The sequence below is a fragment of the Lycium ferocissimum genome, chromosome 11 (genome assembly GCF_029784015.1).
Source record: "Lycium ferocissimum isolate CSIRO_LF1 chromosome 11, AGI_CSIRO_Lferr_CH_V1, whole genome shotgun sequence".
Lineage (NCBI taxonomy): Eukaryota > Viridiplantae > Streptophyta > Magnoliopsida > Solanales > Solanaceae > Lycium > Lycium ferocissimum.
Window position 1 is genome coordinate 22,008,207 of NC_081352.1, and position 18,255 is coordinate 22,026,461.

Consider the following 18,255-nt stretch of genomic DNA (forward strand, 5'->3'; position numbering starts at 1 on the left):
TCCCAACTCCTTACAACGGATTCAACTAAGTCAATAACATGCTCTGCTTTGGGTCAAGAATCTTTGCTCTTCTACTTCGTTGACTGAGTGCGCTAGCTACACATTGTCTAGTGTTCGTCAACTTACAATAGTGTTTTGCTTACGCAACTAAAGAGGCCTTTTAAACCAATCAAAAGTGATGTGGACTAGCGCCCGACTGGCAACCAATAAAGATGAAGAGTGACCGACAAGCGACATCAGTGAAGAAAACTTCACTGCTAAAAATAAAGATTTTTCCCTCCACATTTAGTGAAAAATTTGTGTTAATCCTTCCGTCTTAATTTATTTGACACTTTTCGCTTTTCGAGAATCAAATGAGTTGTTCTTTGTCTATAGTTTTTTCATATGGTTTTTATTAAGGGAAAAGGGTCAAAAATGCCCTTCTACTTTGGAAAAAGGGCTAAAAATATCCTCCGAACTAGTTTTGGGTCAAAAATACCCCTCCCGTAATTAAAGTTTTCAAATATACTTCTGTCTTAATGGAAATCCGCAACATAACCCGATTTTATTTTTAAATCTGCTCTATTTAAAATCGACCCAACTAAATGAAAAACGCATATGGGTTGCTCGCTCTTGTGCCTAGTGGCTCCAGATGTAGTCTTTCGGGAACAAGTTGATCGCATATGGGTTTTTTACGTAGTTGGGTCGGTTTTAAATGGAGCGAGTTTTAAAATGAAATTGGATTATGTTGCGAATTTCCGTTAAAATAGGGGTATATTTGAAAACTTTAATGACGGGAGGGATATTTGTGGCCCAAAATTAGTTCGAAGGATATTTTTAGCCCTTTTCCCAAAGTAGAGGGGCATTTTTTACCCTTTTTCCTTTTATTAATTATGGTGACTTATAGTACTTTTTACGTAATTTGTAAATATATAAATTTTATTTCAATTTTCTTTAGATTCTATATTAATACACACGGTCAAAATTAACAAGTTTGACTCACGAAAAGCGAAAAGTATCAAACAATTTGGGACGGAGGGAGTATAAAACGAGATTTTTCCACCTCATTCCCACCAAACCGGCTCACTGGAAAAACGCATGATGAGAAACATGTTCTCGTTGAAACTCTGGGAAACTTCATGATTTTTCCATGTGAAAACACTACTCCCTCCGTCCCAAAAAGATTATCTCACTTTCCTTATTAGTTTGTCCCAAAAAGATTGACATATTTCTATATTTAGAAACAATTTACCTTTATGAGATGATTTACAACTACACAAATGTCTAAGACTTTTTGGACCACACATTTCAGAAGTCTTCCTTTATTTCTTAAACTTTGTCAAGTCAAACTAAGACAATCTTTTTGAGACGGAGGGAGTACTATTTTTTTTTTCCTCATGATTCAATCAAAATATATGTTGAAATAGCCACTGAACATTTTTTAGCGAAAAATTTCATTGAAAAAATAATGATTTTTTAGCTGCGATTATCGTCTAGCATCAAAGACGAGGGATCGGCACACAACAAGAGCTAGTGAGAACATAAATATATATACCAGAAAAATACTAAAACTTCAACAAATATTAAATTCTAAATTTATAATTACAAAAGTGCAAGGAGTTCGACTGTGAAAACATAAATATTGAACCTGTCGAATTTATATTCTAGATCCGTTTACTTAGGCCTATAACCTATCCAGTAAAGAAGACAAGGTAGGTACCTGTGGCCTATCCGGTTTTGGAAGAACTAATTAATTGTACCAAGAAACTGATTTGGTGATACACATGCACTTGGCCTGCCTTAATGCTCATATAAAGCTTAAATAAAGATATTAAGTAAATGTGGTTTCCAGTTGCTGTCATCTTAGTTGCTGGTATTAGGTAATTTCTCTGTTCAGTTTTACTTGTCTAGCATTTTAAATATACATTTTTACTTTTATTTATCAGTCACAGCATATCAAGTGAACATCTTTTTTTCTGTTTTACCCATAGTATTAGTTCTTTCATTTTTTTCAAGTCTAATATGATTATCATGACAAGTTATTCTCTTAGTTTATTATTTCTTAAAGGGTGTGCAAAGTTCATAGTGAAAACCAGGAGCGGATGCACGTAGGCTTCACCGGAAAAAATGACTAAATATGCATATTTAGTTAGTATGAAAAATTAACAAAGGGTACAAATAATATAAGCTGGCACTCCTATGCAAAGAGGGCTCCTAGCATGGTTGTTCTAGTGCATAGTCAATGCTTATGTGGAGCGTGGTCAGGGGTTCAAATCTGGTCAATTGCATGTTTTTTCATCTTTTATTTAAATATTTTTCTGGTCTTTTTTAATGGGCTTTAAGCATTTTGCTATTTTATTCTTTCATCTTCTTTCTTAGTAATAAAATTAATTATGAGTTTTTGAGTTGATGCCTTATATATAGGGGCGGATTTGCCTTATTCCGAGGGGTGTCACGTGACACTGCTTCGTCGGAAAATTTTACTAAATAGGTATATGTATAAACCAAAACACAGAACCAAAATAAGTTAAATAGAATAAATGACACTGCTTACACCAAAGAGCTACGCAGCTCACTTGGTCAGGCGCATGAGTTTTCAACCAAAGGGTGCGAGTTCGAAACTTTGGGGCCTCATTTCGAGTTCATAGAGTTCGAGACCAAAGGGTGCTATTTCTTTTCTTTTCTTTTTTTCCTTTCACCTCTAATGAATTATTTAGTTATCGTTTAATGCGTTATATATAAACAATGCTACTATTTAATACATTACTAATATGGTTATTTTTAATATTTTTTTTAAAACAAACTATATATAAAAAGTGCTACTATTTAACATTCTTACTAATATGGTTATTTTTAATACATTTAAAAAAAAAAAAAAAACTCATCGAGAAAAGTTGTAGTAATATACGTGAAGTGTTTTATTTAATTTTTTTTAATATAAAGTTTTTGTTATGAATAGTTATCTATATATTTAGGAGAAAAGATAGGATTAGTGACTTTGGGATCAAGTCAGTTTTCCCCCATAAATATAGAGGTTCTCCTTCATAGTAAATGGATCCATCAAGAGAAATAAAGTATTCCCCTCTCTTCTTTCTTTCTCTACAAATGTTCTTGTTTTAGTTTTATTATTTTATAAAACGTCATCAGCACGGGTCTCTAATCTTTTTAAAGTTACAGTTTGATTAAACAACTTTTGGATTTGCTTTACCATCAATTGAAGTAAATCAGGTAATCCGCTCCAATACTGATTTGTTTTTATATTTGCAAGCTCTTTAGTTGTTCTCTTTTACATGTTAAGATCTATTGTCAGTTACATTATACAAAGGCTAACTTGGGAACAATTTTGCTAAGAGAAAACATAAAATATTGATCAAATCTTGCTTCTGTAGAAGCAGTGACATATTGGAGTGGAAAGTTTTCTTTAAAGCTTCTATCACGAAAAGGAATTTACTTGAGATTAAAAAATAATTTTGTTTCTCCCTCACTTATTACCGTGTTCATTAATTATTAAAAATATCTAAATTAGATCCCAAAAGGAGAAATACATATAGATATATATATTTGATTATCCCACTTAGGTGAACATGATCTTCCTTTGGGTATTATGATATCAGTATATTATGTGAAGGATTCTTTACAATGATCTAGTACTTACTGGAAAACCACTAATTAATATGATGAAAGTTTTATTTGATATTAGCAAGTCATCTGCTGTCCATTGCCGTAAATATACTATTTTTGTTATTATGACACTAATTTCATGGTCCACGTGAACTCCGGCAGAGTTCATAATAATTATACAATCACCAGAAGTGGTAATATTTTTATAGGCTTTATATGATTATAATTGAAAACGTGCCAGAGAAAAGTCTCTACATTATATCCATGTTTCGATTTGCTCCTGAAGTAGCGATATCTTAAAAGAGGTTCTAAGCGATCATAATTTTGTATGATTAAGACACGTTCAGTTGAGATATGTTACATTCCTGAAGAATGAGAACTTTTGATAAACGTTATAAATACAAATCCATTTCCTGACGAGAATGTGACAGTATGTAGTAAACCAATATATATATATATATATATATATATATATATATATATATATATATATATATATATATATATATATATATATGTGTGTGTGTGTGTGTGTGTGTGTGTGTGTGTGTGTGTGTGTGTGTGTGTTTGGTTCACGACTCACCTCTAGAAGAGGTAGAAAAATTGAGAAAAAATATTCTAAATATTCTATGCCTTACTCCCGAAGTAGTAAACTCAGAAATCTGCTCCCGATGTTAGGGTAATATTTTTTGTCATGACACCAGCGATGTCAGGGTAATATTTGATAGTACAAAATCAATTAAGGGCTCCAGAAGAGCTAACTATTTATATAGAAGATCATGACACTAGTACTATCCAAACAATATGTGATTGTGGAAAATAAATTAAACACGATTGAAGTTGTTGTGATCGTAATACAAGTTATAGTAAACCCGAAGTTTACTAAAGTAAATGGCTATCATATTGAAGATATAAATGATTGGAGGATTAAATATCTTCAAAATCATAGTAGGTAAGAAATATCTATGTGAAAGGTTACACGCCTTATTCTCCAGATTGTACTACAAATATAAGCATGATGAAATTACATGTCACAGTAAACCAGAAGTTTATTGGTTTAAAAAAAAAACATTACATGGTAAACCAGAAGTTTACAAACAAATAGCACATGGCATGGTAAACTTGAAGTTTACTAGTATAAATAATTTCATTAGTTGGCATGAGCGATTTGGCCATCCCAATTCAAATATGATGTGCAGATTGAGTATTTGACATATATTGAAGAATTAGAAGATTCTTCAAAAATTTATTTTTGTTGCTTGTTCTCATGATAAGTTGATTATACTCGCTAATATTGAGATTGAATTCCTTAAATTTTGGAAAATATAAAAAGTGAATATGGGCCCGTTCACCTTTCATGTAATGACTTAAATAGATGCATCTATGAGACGGTCACATGTGCGTTTATTGTCAACCTGAAGATTGACATTACAAAATTATTTGCTCAAAATAATTGAGTTAAGAGCACAATTTCCAGATTATGTAATTAAGACAATTCATCTTAATAATGCTAGTTTATATCCAAGCTGGTTTGGCGTAAAATGACTCCAATATATAGCCAAGCCATTGTTTATGAGAACAAAGCTTCATGTGTTGATATGAAATATGATATATTGCATACAACAAAACTTGTATGATTTAGACAAATAAATTATAATAAATTCTCCCCTCACAATTGGTTCAGGGTCAGGAACCAGATATTTACATCTAACGTTTTTTTATGTGTGGTATATGAGTAATTAATCTACCATGATGCACAAAGATGGATTCCCCAAAAGAAGATGGGATATATGTTAGTTTTTGTAACATAAGGGGGAGGAATAAGTAGTAATGAAATATGTTATAAATTATGATTCTTAGGATCCTCATTCAAAGATAATTCAAGCCAAGTGTTGATTTATACGATCCTCATTCAAAGATAATTCAAGTCAAGTGCTAGAAGCATTCTTGACCCAAAATTGGTTTCTAATTTCAGCTGCAAAATGCTCCTATTAAATTTATGTCCCTAAAGGACAGAGTCTACAACATGCATGAAGCGTGTTAGATCATTCGGTTTCAAATGAAATAATCTTTGAAAAGGGAGAGGAGCAAATGATCAAAATGGTCATTATAAGGAGGTAACATGCTCTTGAAGAGCCTACGACATAACACTTCATGAAACCTCATAAGAGATTTAGGTACCTAAAAATAATGGAAGTGATTAGATCTCAATAAGTTATGTCACATTGGAAACTGATACAAATGATATATCGTCGACATATCTTTCATACAATATAGCGTAATATTGTAAAAGGTTGTGAAGATCTGAATTCTACATCTATAAAGCATGCTAACATAGACATTATTACCAAGTGAAATGAATCATTTTGATAAGCTTCAAGCTTATTGGACCTGTAGTCCAGACAACAGAAAATGTCACGCATTTAAATATTAATGGATATTGTCACTTGACAAAATTTATATGAAAATTCTTGAAGAATTTTAAATGCCTGAAGCATATACAGGTTCTAAAAATCTGTTCACAGTTCTTATGTGGATTAAATCAAGCAAGGTGAATGTGATTTTATTCTATGAGTATTCATTGACTAAGGGTACACATGACTCTACTATCCTTATGTCTTTATGAGTGTAAATTGATTAGTTGAATATGATTCGAACTCTCGAAGAGTTTCCACAAGCAATAGATTATCTGCTGAAAGAAGTTGAAATGAGAAACTTGTAGAATTCTTTGGTCCTGAAGTGCTATATCTTTATGCAATTGATGCATTTATATATTTTGCTATGACTATGAGGGATTATAGTCATACGTTGTTGTTCTACATGACAGTCAAATCATATAAAGATAACATATGTTTATAAAGTAAGTCAGGAATGCACTTGGAGTGATTTCAACAATATTATATACCAATGCAACTCTATCCAAAGACTGAAGATGCAGCAACATACATAGCCCAACTAAAGAGAGGATTCATAAAAGCACAACTTAGCCCAAGGCATGTTTCACCAAAGTTTTCTTCACACACAATCTCCAAAAGAATGGTGATATCAACATGCAACACATTCGTTCGAGTGATAATATGGTTGATTTATTCACCAAGTCTCTACCAACTACAACTTTCAAGAAGATGGTGCACAAGATTGAAATGTGAAGATTCAAGTTTTTGGATTGAAGTTCTCATCAAAGGGAGTTAATACGCGTTATACTCTTTTCCCCTTTTAAGATTTTTGTCCCACTGAATTTTTCCTTGTAAGGTTTTTTAATAAGGCAACCAAAGGGTGTATTATTAGAAATGTGTAATCTTTTTCATTCACTAGAATTTTTTTCCCACTAGATTTTTTCTAGTAAGGTTTTAACGAGGCACATCATCTATCAAATAGACATCAAAGGGGGAGTGTTATGAATAGTTATCTATTTATTGTGGATGTCTATCTTTAGGAGAAAAAGTAGGGTTAGTGACTTTGGAATCAAGTCAGTTTTCCCCTATAAATATAGAGGTTCTACTTCATAGTAAATGGATCCATCAAGAGAAATAAAGTATTCCCTTCTCTTCTCTCTTTCTCTACAAATGTTCTTATTCTAGTTTATTATTTTATAACAGTTTTAGTGTTTTATTTATTTGTTCTCACTATAAAATGTCACACCGCTAACGAAAAATCTTGCGTACGTTACTGCTTATATAAAAGAAAAGTATTTACTAACATTATTAATTAGACTATTGTAATTACATTTAAAATTATTGAGTTGTGATCACGTATTCTCTCTGTTTCCTTTTACTAGTCCAGTATAGACTTTGTACTCCTTTTGAAAAATCATTTATTAAGTACTAATTTTACTAAGTTATACATATTAATTTGGATTTGGAAATCTAACTTCGACTACTAGTATTCTAATAAATTTTGAGAAATAATTACATGATAAGGGTTTAAAAATATCTCTATTGGTTTTAGCAAATGAACAAATAAGAAGAATTTTTTTATTTTATTTTAAATATTGAACTAGTAAAAGGAAACAGAGGGAGTACTTGAATATGTCTTATTCGTACATTTTGAATGTATTTTTTATTTTCTTAACATGATGTTGTTATAGCGATTTGTTCATTTATCTCGCTTGTTCAAATGTCGACACCGCTTGCAAAAAAATTCTGTGTACGCCACTGGTGGAAACGGAGGGAGTACTTCACAAACATCTTGGATTTTCTTTTGGTATGTCCCATCTTTGGACAGAGCGTAAACCGTTTACACCTCAAGTTAAGTTGGATTTTTTTTTTTTTTTTTTTTTTTTGGCTTAGTTTAGTCTTAAGCAAATGTTTTCTGGAGAAATTGTACGGCGTAAAACTTACTTATTTCTCATTTTGTCGAATGAGTTTAAATTTTATATAATGACCGTGTAAACAATTTTGTTTACATGATTGAGTCCTTCATACGGTAATTACAATTAAATTTTCATGATAAGCATAAATTAATAATCTGATAAATATGATATGACAAACATGTTATGATATGTCAAATTACACTGATCGACATCGTACATTGTATTGTATATGACAATGCATTTTCAAAAACTCTGGCACACTCATTAACTCTTATCCATCTATATCCATATACCATCGTCTTTGTGACTTTGTCCCATATCCTATAGATGGATGAATGATATGAACCGGCGAAAGCTAAGTTTAATCACAAACTAATGAGGAACTATCGGTAAATATGTCCAAATTTAGTTATATGTTCCAAAATTATAAAAACAGAGCTCGTGATTAGGACAATGTCAACTAGTTGGACCCGATGACACATGTGGAACTGAACTTGTAGGTCAATTAATATTGAGTACTATGCCATTTATGAGTTACTTTGTACTCCCTCTATCTCAAATATCCGTCGTAATTTTTAAGAAAGAAAATTAAACTGAGAGTTATTGGGGCATCTAGTTTGTCAATTTTGGCCCAACTATCCACTTCTTAACCCAATTATCACTTCGCCAATTTAGTTTGCAAGATGCTTTTTTTTTTTTTTTTTTTTTTTTTTTTAATCTCTCTCTCTCATGGCTAGGGGTGGGCATGGTATGATAGATACCGATTAGCATACCGAAATTGAAATTTTTTATACTGTGGTTAACGTATTATGGTATTTGGTACGGTAATTGATATGCATTTTAAAAAAAAATTGGTATTCATTATGGTGTTCGGTGTTTATAAAGAAAATACTAAAATACCGAATATCATACCGAAGTATATAATTACATATACAGTTCATATATCTTAGTACTATTATAATACTAACAAATATATAAACTAGTATTCTTACAAAACTAATTGTTTAAACGTTGGAACTTTGACTACTCTATTTTGATTTAAATGTCTTTTTTGTGTAATTAATTTATGAAGGGGATTGCGTGTAAGTCCTTTTGAATATTTTTACATGTGTAATGTGTTAGTACGACACAATTGAGACCTTTCTTGAATAGCCGAAGTCATAATTCTCTACGATATGAGTACATGTAAGTTGAAATCGAAAAAACTATGGTATCGATTTACCGTACCGCGAAATACCGAAATCGAACCATACCGAATTAACTCGGTATGGGTAATGGGTATAGTATTTTTAGAAATCGAAAATCAAAATTATCGTACCGAAGTTTCAAATGCCGTATCATGCCCACCCCTACCCATGGCTTCTCCATCTCCTTCTACACTTTCCCTAAGATCCCAACCCAACTAACTCATTTCCCTTCTCCCCATATTCAAGGAAATCAAGAATCTGTTCTCACCATCGGTAAGCCTAATGTGCGTATTGCAGATGATTCGTCTATTCAAATTTCGTAAGAAGTCGGTAGTTATGATGAAGCTTACATTTTCCTCTTCTCCATTCATCTTGTATTAGCTTGGAAGAATTAAACATTGGTGAAGATTGTTATATAGGGATAAGTTAGAAAACTTGATTCCAATAATCAAAATTTTGAGGAGACAAAACATTAACCGAGTTACTAACACAGTACGTATTAACAATTAGTTTTCAAAGAAACTAGCATAACCAACATAAAACAAATCCAAATTAAAGTGATGTAGAAGAATATAAAGTAAAGTTTGATCATGTAGAAGAATATAATGTAAAGTATGACCATCTAAATTAAAGAGTTCATCGCTTTGTCAAATACAATAAATATGGTGAGAACAGATATAGTAACTTTTTAGTTTCATTAAAAAGGCATCAAACAGATGCAAAGAAAAGCAGTTGAGCAACTTATATATAACTATACAAAATATAGTGATTTTGTGTGTTTATACATAATTATACAAAGCATACACACTATATATAGAGAGAGTATTAATGTTTATATATAGTTATACAGAACATATACATTATCTATACATTGATGATACAATGAGCTATATCACTGCAAAATAGATGTGTGGGCCATACGTATGGATTGTTTTCCCTTTTAAAAAATAGTTATCTCAAATTATTTATAATATAGTATGGAAACACATGCCATGGGAAAAAGTCACTTTTACTCATTTTTTTTTTTAAATTTGCGTTTGACAAAGACAGATATGTCTCTTTGTAAAATGAAGTATTCATTCGTGAATCTTTTCTCCATACATACAGATATCCATACAAAGTAAAATGTAGTAGAAAGTATAAAGGCAATATTTCTTTAAGAATAAAATCGTCTTAAAACTTTCATTAGTTCTGTTTTATTCTATTCATTTTCCAGCAGTAAAGTTATACGTGCATATTGATAGTGTAAAAATTATCATAAAGATTTACCTTAGAGTTTAATCAAGTTCTATGCATTCTCGATGCAAAACAATATATGTTTGTACAATCAAGTAAATAAAACGGTGTACATTGTGTAAAAGAAATAACACTATTGGTGCACGCAACTTAATTACATACATTACCTTATAAGCTAGTACCTTGATATTGTAAATTTTATTTTAGGATTAATGCATCGACTTATAGTGACATTTCTTGATTGATATTAGGATTTGTCTTGATTGATCTTCCATATCATAGTGTCTCTATCATTGATTTAATTTCTATTATGATTAGGAGAAGATCACAATTCTTTATTAATTGATTCTTTTCTTATTAGCTGGTTTGCTCTCTTGTATATATGCACATTCATATCAATAAAATAAAACACTTCTCTCTAACAGTAAAGTTTTATATGGTATTAGAGCTCTAAAAATCTTCACATTTTTTTTTGAGTTTGTGCATTCTCGTAGTTGACAACAATGGCTCCAATCAATTCCTCTATTGAGCAGGGGCAGATTTAAAGAGGGCCGAGCACCCTCGGCAAAAACTTACAGTGTATATATAGGGTAGATTTTTTGTGTTTATGCACATATATTAACTTTTGAACACCCTAAATAAAATTAAAAGTTTAGCTCAATTGGTCCAGGGTGTTCAAAATTGTCTCTAGCATCCTAGGTTCGATTCCCATTGACAACATTATTTTTTATATTTAGCTTCTTCTTTTTTTCCCGAACCCCCTAAATAAAAATCCTGGACCCACCACTGCTACTGAGAACATCTCAACCACACCTTCTGTTGTGGCTGCCTCCCAAACAACACAACCATGGCTAGTTGATCAATATCAATGTTGTTGCCTAGAAACCTCTAAAGCTCAATAATACAAATTAACAAATATCATTGAGAAATCATCCTCACTACATATGACTTTCTCCAATTCATTGAACAGGCAGCAAGTCCAACAGCCGCACCTTTTCATCAACAGTAAGACCATTTCATTCGGAGTATCATTATTGTCTCGCTATCTCCTGATATTGTTCCCTTTGTCATTAATGTCAAGTCTTCATGCGCTCTCTGAAAAAAATTGGAGGCAACTTACGAAAGCCATCGCGTGCTCATATCATGAGTCTTAGATAGTCTCTAAGCAACATGAAAATGGTAACCTCTCCATTACTTCTGACCTACAGAAAATCAAACAAATATGCAGTGCTTTAGACTTGGCTGGCATTCAAAACATCATGGATGAGATCTTCATTCATGCTCTCCGTGGACTTCCACCAGAATATGATACTATCACTGCAGCTCTGCATACCCGAGAAACTCCAGTGATGTTCGAAAGCTTCATGAGAAGCTTTAATTTTGGGTAGAATATCATTCTCTTACCTTTCTCTACCACAGTTTCAATAACAACAAATTTTTTTGCTAAACCTTTACCCCACAACAACCGGTCTCGACCCAATCATGCTTCGCGTCCAAGAAACAATTCGAATCCTACAAATAGATCTGTTGGTAGCAATTTTGGAGTTTAAGCTGCTAGTCATAACAACCAGAAGAATCATCCTCGTATTACTTGTCAGCTTGTGATAAGATTTGCCATCACGTGAAGTGATGACGAAAATTACTGCCGACTCTTTCTCTATTCAATGGGTCTGAATTAGACGCAGATACAAGAAAAAATGTCCAATCTCAATCACAACAATCACGTGCTTACTATGTAACCCACAACACCAACAATGACTAAAATTGACTTGTTGATTATGGTGCCTCGCATTATGTCTCGCAAGATCTCCAAAATATGTCCCTTCCCTTAAATTATGACGGAGGTGAAGACATTATGCTTGGTGATGATAAAGCAGAAAAATCACCCATACAAGATCCACTTCTGTACCTTCACCTTCTCAACCTTGAACTTTATTCAATATTTTATGTATTCCTAAGGTGAAAAAAAACTTTATTTATGTTGAAAAAAAACTTTATTTATGTTAATCAACTTTGTAATGACAATTATATCTCTGTGACATTCTCCCCTTATTCATTTGTTGTGAAGGACTTTTGCACGGGGGCATCTCTACTAGCAGGGAAATCTGAAAGTAATATTTATCCATGACTATCTTCTTTCTAGTCGCCAACCTCTCCTCAAGCCCTCGTCTACCACCGCGAGATTCCAATTGACATCGACATCTCGGTCACCCATCCTCATCTATTCTTCATCAAGTTTTCAAGCTTTTAGTTATTTCATCTTCTTAGGAAAATCTTTCTTTTGCAATTCTTACCAATGCAGTAATATGGAGTGTCGCTAAATATTCACACTTTCCGACTCAGACTGGGCAAGTAATCATGAAGATTAGTGGCGCACGCAGGATTTTGCGTAAGCGGTGTAATATTTTAAAAGAGAACAAATAAATAAAATATTATAACTTCATATTAAAGAAACAAAATATAAATAAAATGAATAGATTTTTAATACAACTCTTATCTATGAGTTTTTTATTTTTTTGAAATGTAGTCAGAATAATCTCAATAAAACTAATACTAAACACTTTTTTATATAGGGTACCAAACAATCACTAAAAAATTCATTATTCATTTTCTTTTGCAAATCATTCTTAATCAATTTCATTGGTCTAGAGAAAAAAAAAAAAAAAAAAAAAAAAAAGGAAAAAGGTAGCACAACACCCTAAACTCCACATATTTTAATTTCACAAATCTCGATAATCAACGTATGAGTCTTTGGACTAATTGGTTCATTGCTTTATTATCTTACAAGAGGTCAGCAGTTCAAACCTGGACAACATATTCTTCACTAAATGAGGTTTTTTCAAAAAACACCAAAATGAAGCTGTTGAGCTTCGATCTCTCTACCTCTAAGTTTAAATGAAGCAACTAACACAATTGTGTTATGCAGTTCTTTATGTGAAGCAGTGTCACTTTGTTCAATATATCTCCTATTTTTGTCTTTGTCTTTTAAATTATATATACCTATGTAGTAAAATTTTCCGCCGAAGCAGTGTTACGTGACACCCCTTGAACTAAGGTAAATCTGCCCCTGATGAAGATTGCTCCTCTACTACAACATACATTGTGTTCTTAAGCTCCAATCAAATCTCATGGAGTTCTAAAAAGCAAAGGATTGTTGGTCGTTCATCCACAAAAGCTAAATATCGTGCTATTATTTCAACTTTAACTGAAGTTTATTAGGTTAGTAATTTGCTTAAGTAGCAATCTCTCTTTCTCAAGGAATCGCCAGTTATCTATGATAATCTTGGCGTGACCTATGTGTATGCTAGCCTAGTTTTTCATCTGAAATGAAGCACATCGAGATTGACTATCATTTTGTTTGAAATCTCTGTCAACAAGGCCTTCTGCATGCTTCACCCCAAGAGCAGCTGGTTGATCTTCTCATCAAGCCGCTTCCAAAAGCTTGATTCGAAGCACCAAGGTCCAAGATTGGTATATCGGACTAGTCTACCATCTTGGGGGGCATATTAGTGATATCTTTTGATTGATACTACGATATCTCTTGATTCTTCCATATTTTAGTATCTCTACCACTGGTTGATTTTTGTTATTATGATTAGGAGAAGATCACACTTTTTAATTAGTTCTCTTTCCTTATTAGTTGGCCGTTTGCTCTTGTATAAATCCACATTCATATTAATACAGTAAAACACTTCTCTCCTGCAGTAAAGCTCCATTTCGACTATCCTTTAAACTTACCATTAAATTTCATTTAGACACTTGAACAACGACTTGTTCCAACTGAGTATCTGAACACATAATAAAGTGTTCTTATAAGACACTTTCAGTTCAAATTTTGGAAAAACTTTTGAGCGTGTTCTGAAGCGTCTATTAGGTAGTTAAGTTAACCACATAAACTATGTCATCTCCTTTAATTATACACATCAACCTCAATTGGAATATGCTTGAGTTTTACAGCTTATGGAGGCTAATGCGTGTAACTAAATGAGGTGACATATTTTAAGTGGTTAACTTAAGTATAAAATGTAGTTCTAAAAGCATATGTATATAATCTAAGCAAATATTATTGGGGGTTGGCAATTGGCATGTGGGGCTAGGGATGTGGGGGTGTTTGGGATAGCCGAGGGCTACGGGTGTGGAGTGAAGATGAGGTGTGTTGGAGGTGGGAAGGACAGAATCAATGTGAAATGTTATTTTTTCTTACTTTCACTAGGGAAGTCATTATCCTCATTTTTACAAAACTTGTTTTCCTAGAAAAAATATTCTTAAAAAAATTTAACTAACCAAACATGAGAAAAAACACACCTTAATAAGCGTCTAACTGTTCTTTTTAGCTTGTTTTGAAAAAACAATCTCTTTTAGTATTTGATAACTCTCTAATTCTAACATTCTACATGGCTTGTTTAAGATCATAAGGTGCTTTTAATATATCAAACACATCTTTAGTCTAAAACTAGAAAATTCAAAAATTTCCCTTTTTTTCTGAAATTCTGTGTCTAGCCAAACTAAAATAATTAAATTGAGATGGAGGAAGTACATACATATTTTACTTACTTTTTTCATGCAACTAATCTCACTTATTATGAACAAATTGACTTAGTGATTAGATATAACTCATTTTTACCGCGTATAGATGTTAACTCCCAGTATCAGCATAGTTCTCGATGTATTTATAGCAGAAAGAGTATGTGGATGTATTTTATACCACTGTGTTTTGGATTTTGAATATATGCAGGATTGAATAGATGCAGGAAGAGTTGCAGACTAAGGTGGTTAAATTATCTAAGGCCACATATAAAGAGAAGGGACTTCAATTTTGATGAAGTGGATCTCATGTTGAGGCTACATAAGCTTTTAGGCAACAGGCAAGTCCAAGTTCAATCACTTCATGGCCATATTCTTGATTGTTATAAGTGAAAACATTGTGTCTGATTTTCCATATGTAGTGACCAAGAAGGCATGCTGCATGCATAATAACTTGTGTCTGACTAATTTGTCCTTTTTTTTTAGATGGTCACTTATAGCTGGTAGACTTCCAGGAAGAACAGCAAATGATGTCAAAAATTACTGGAATACTCATCTTCGTAAGAAATTAATTGCATCTCATGATAAACTAAAGCAACAACAAGAGAGGAAGCACAAAAAAGACGTGAAGAGCAACACCATAATTAGACCTCGACCTCGAACCTTCTCAGGGACAATTATAAGTACTACGCACGTTAAATGTAACAACACAAACAGTACTTTACATAATAAGGATGAATTAGAAGGCAGCAAAAAAGTAGTAGTAATGACTTTTAGTGATCAGAATAATTCGAAGTCAACTACTGATGAAGAAGAATTGACAGAAATGGAATTCAACGGTGGGCCAATTTACTAGCTAACAACAATAACATACTCAGTGTAAGCCCACAAGTGGGATGTGGGAGAGTATAGTGTGCGCAAATCCTACTCCTACCTTGAAAGGTAGAAGGGTTATTTCTGGTAGACCCTCAAATCAAGGCAAAGACATTCAAAACAGTCCAGATTTACTAACTAACAACAACAACAACAATGAGATTGATGATGATAATAATAATAATAATAATAATAATAATAATAATAATAATAATAATAATAATAATAATAATAATTCACCAACTTCGTTGTACGAGGAAATGGCACGTCCATGGGTAAATAATGTTGAGAGCAACCTCTACATGCAAGAAGGAGAAAGTAGCCTAAGTGACTTTTCTTTTGATATTGACATTTGGGATCTACTTAATTAAACGGCTCAATACAGTACCGAAACGGGTGTATGATTTAAACTATTATAATAGGTTTAACTTATAAGATTTTTAGCACTGAATATATTCATTGTACTTGTAAAATTATTCATATCAATATTAATTGTTATTGTAATTGTTATTCTATCAGTATCTTATTCTTCAATTTTATTACTACTTTTGTTGTTTTTTTTTACTTTTGCTATCTTTACTATTTTTGCTGTAAGTACTTATTTTCTTCGATACTTGCATCATAGTGTTTTTACTCTTGTATTTCTCAAATCTGTTTTGATAAACACTTTCCTTGAGCCGAAGATCTATCGAAAACAGCTTCTCTACCCCCCAAAGGTAGGGATAAAGTCTGCGTATACCCCATCCTCCCTAGACCCCACTTATAGAATCACACTGGGTATGTTGGTTGTTGTTGTAAAATTATCGATTCAAAATTTAGTATTTACTAGATTTTGGTGTATTGGTTCAATTAAAGGTATTAAACATATAAGGCTCCATGCGCCTCTATCAAGAGATGATATGGGTTTGTAAACTTATTGTAATAGCAGCATATTTTGATTCTTTTTGGCCGTACGTCTAAGTATATTTCTAGTTCTACTGGAGCAGTAATTTGGGTTTAAATTCTATATTTGACATAAAAAAATTAATTTATGTATAAATTATGAATTTAAAACTCAATAACTTGATAAGAGGGATTGCTTAGATGGTAAGCAACCTACACCTGGCAGTTACGAAAAATTGTCTATCTACTTTGGTTTGGATCTCATCATTTTGATGGATATATATTTTATTGGAGATTACTTGAATTGATCCCAAATTCAAATATGTTTCTTTATAATTTGAATGGAAATGCAATTAAAAAGTGACATTAGAATGCAAAAGTGAAGCGCATCTAGTAAGTGTAGCTGGGCTGTTACCGCCAATACTATAAGGGTCGTTTGGTAAGAGGTATTAGAAAAAATAATATTGATATTAGTTTTGATATTATTTAATACCATTATTAGTTATATATCATAATCAATATTATTCTTATACTATTGTTATGGCATTAACAATAGCACTACTATTCATATTCTAATACATCTTATTCAATACTATTTAGAAATTATTATGTCATGCATGTTATTAATTAATACTCAAATGAAACAATCGATGAAAAATAATGTCAGCATTACTAATTATAATATTATGCATGCGAACTATATGCTAATTGTCGTTTTCCTGTCGTAGCTACAGAAACCTAAGAAAACTCTTATAGCCCGTTTGGTCAAGCTTTTGGGAGCCCAAAAGTGCTTTTTATCAAGAGGTGCTTATTTAAAAAAAAAAAAAAGTGTCTGGCCAAGCTTTTGGGAGAAAATAGGTACTTCTCAGAATCTAAAAATAGCTTCTCCCCAAAAACACCTTTTTTGAAAAGCTCTTTGAAGACTTAGCGCCTATTTGAATTGGCTGAATAAAAGTAGGTTTTAAGCATCAAGCGCTTAAAAGCAATTTTTAAGAGTTGATGCTAATTTTATAAATAAGCAGTTATGGGTGTGTTAAAGCTGAAAATAAGCAGTTATATGTTTGATAAAAAATTGCTGATAAGGAACTGTACGTTAAAATTATTGAAATGTCCTTAAATATGTTAAATTGATGATATTTTGGAGAATTCTCTAAAAACTTTAGAAAAAAAATTCTTAAATAATTATTTTGTTAAATTACAAAGTTTAAAAACAAAGGTACTAAAATCTGTACCTTGATTCTAAATCCTTCCATTGAAAATCTCATATCAAACTTATCCTCTAGATACAACTTCAGAGTTTTAAATACAACAAAAGGGAAACATCCCCCACCCAAAAGAAATGGAGAAGCAACACAAAAGAAAGGACGGAAACATTATGTACGACTTGAGAAAATATTTGCAAAGGACCAAAATTTTATACTCGACTAGCAAATCATACTCTCAGCAAAATGACGTGGAAGGAAGAAACGAAAATAACAGTAGATTAGAAATATTGTCTTTGAGCGTATTGTTGAAATTACGAAAAGTTATTATATGGATACGAAACAAAAATCATTGGTCAACACAAAATTGCTTAAAAGCTGAAAAACAATAAGTTGGGTTGCCCAATTTATATCTTTGGCTTATTAAGCACATTTTAAT

At 32.1% G+C, this 18,255-nt stretch overlaps 1 pseudogene; it reads left to right on the forward strand.

Annotated features, from left to right (window-relative positions):
* Positions 1–1,818: 1,818 nt before the first annotated feature.
* LOC132038122 (transcription factor MYB13-like) overlaps positions 1,819–18,255 on the forward strand; it is a 78,776-nt pseudogene continuing 62,339 nt past the window's right edge.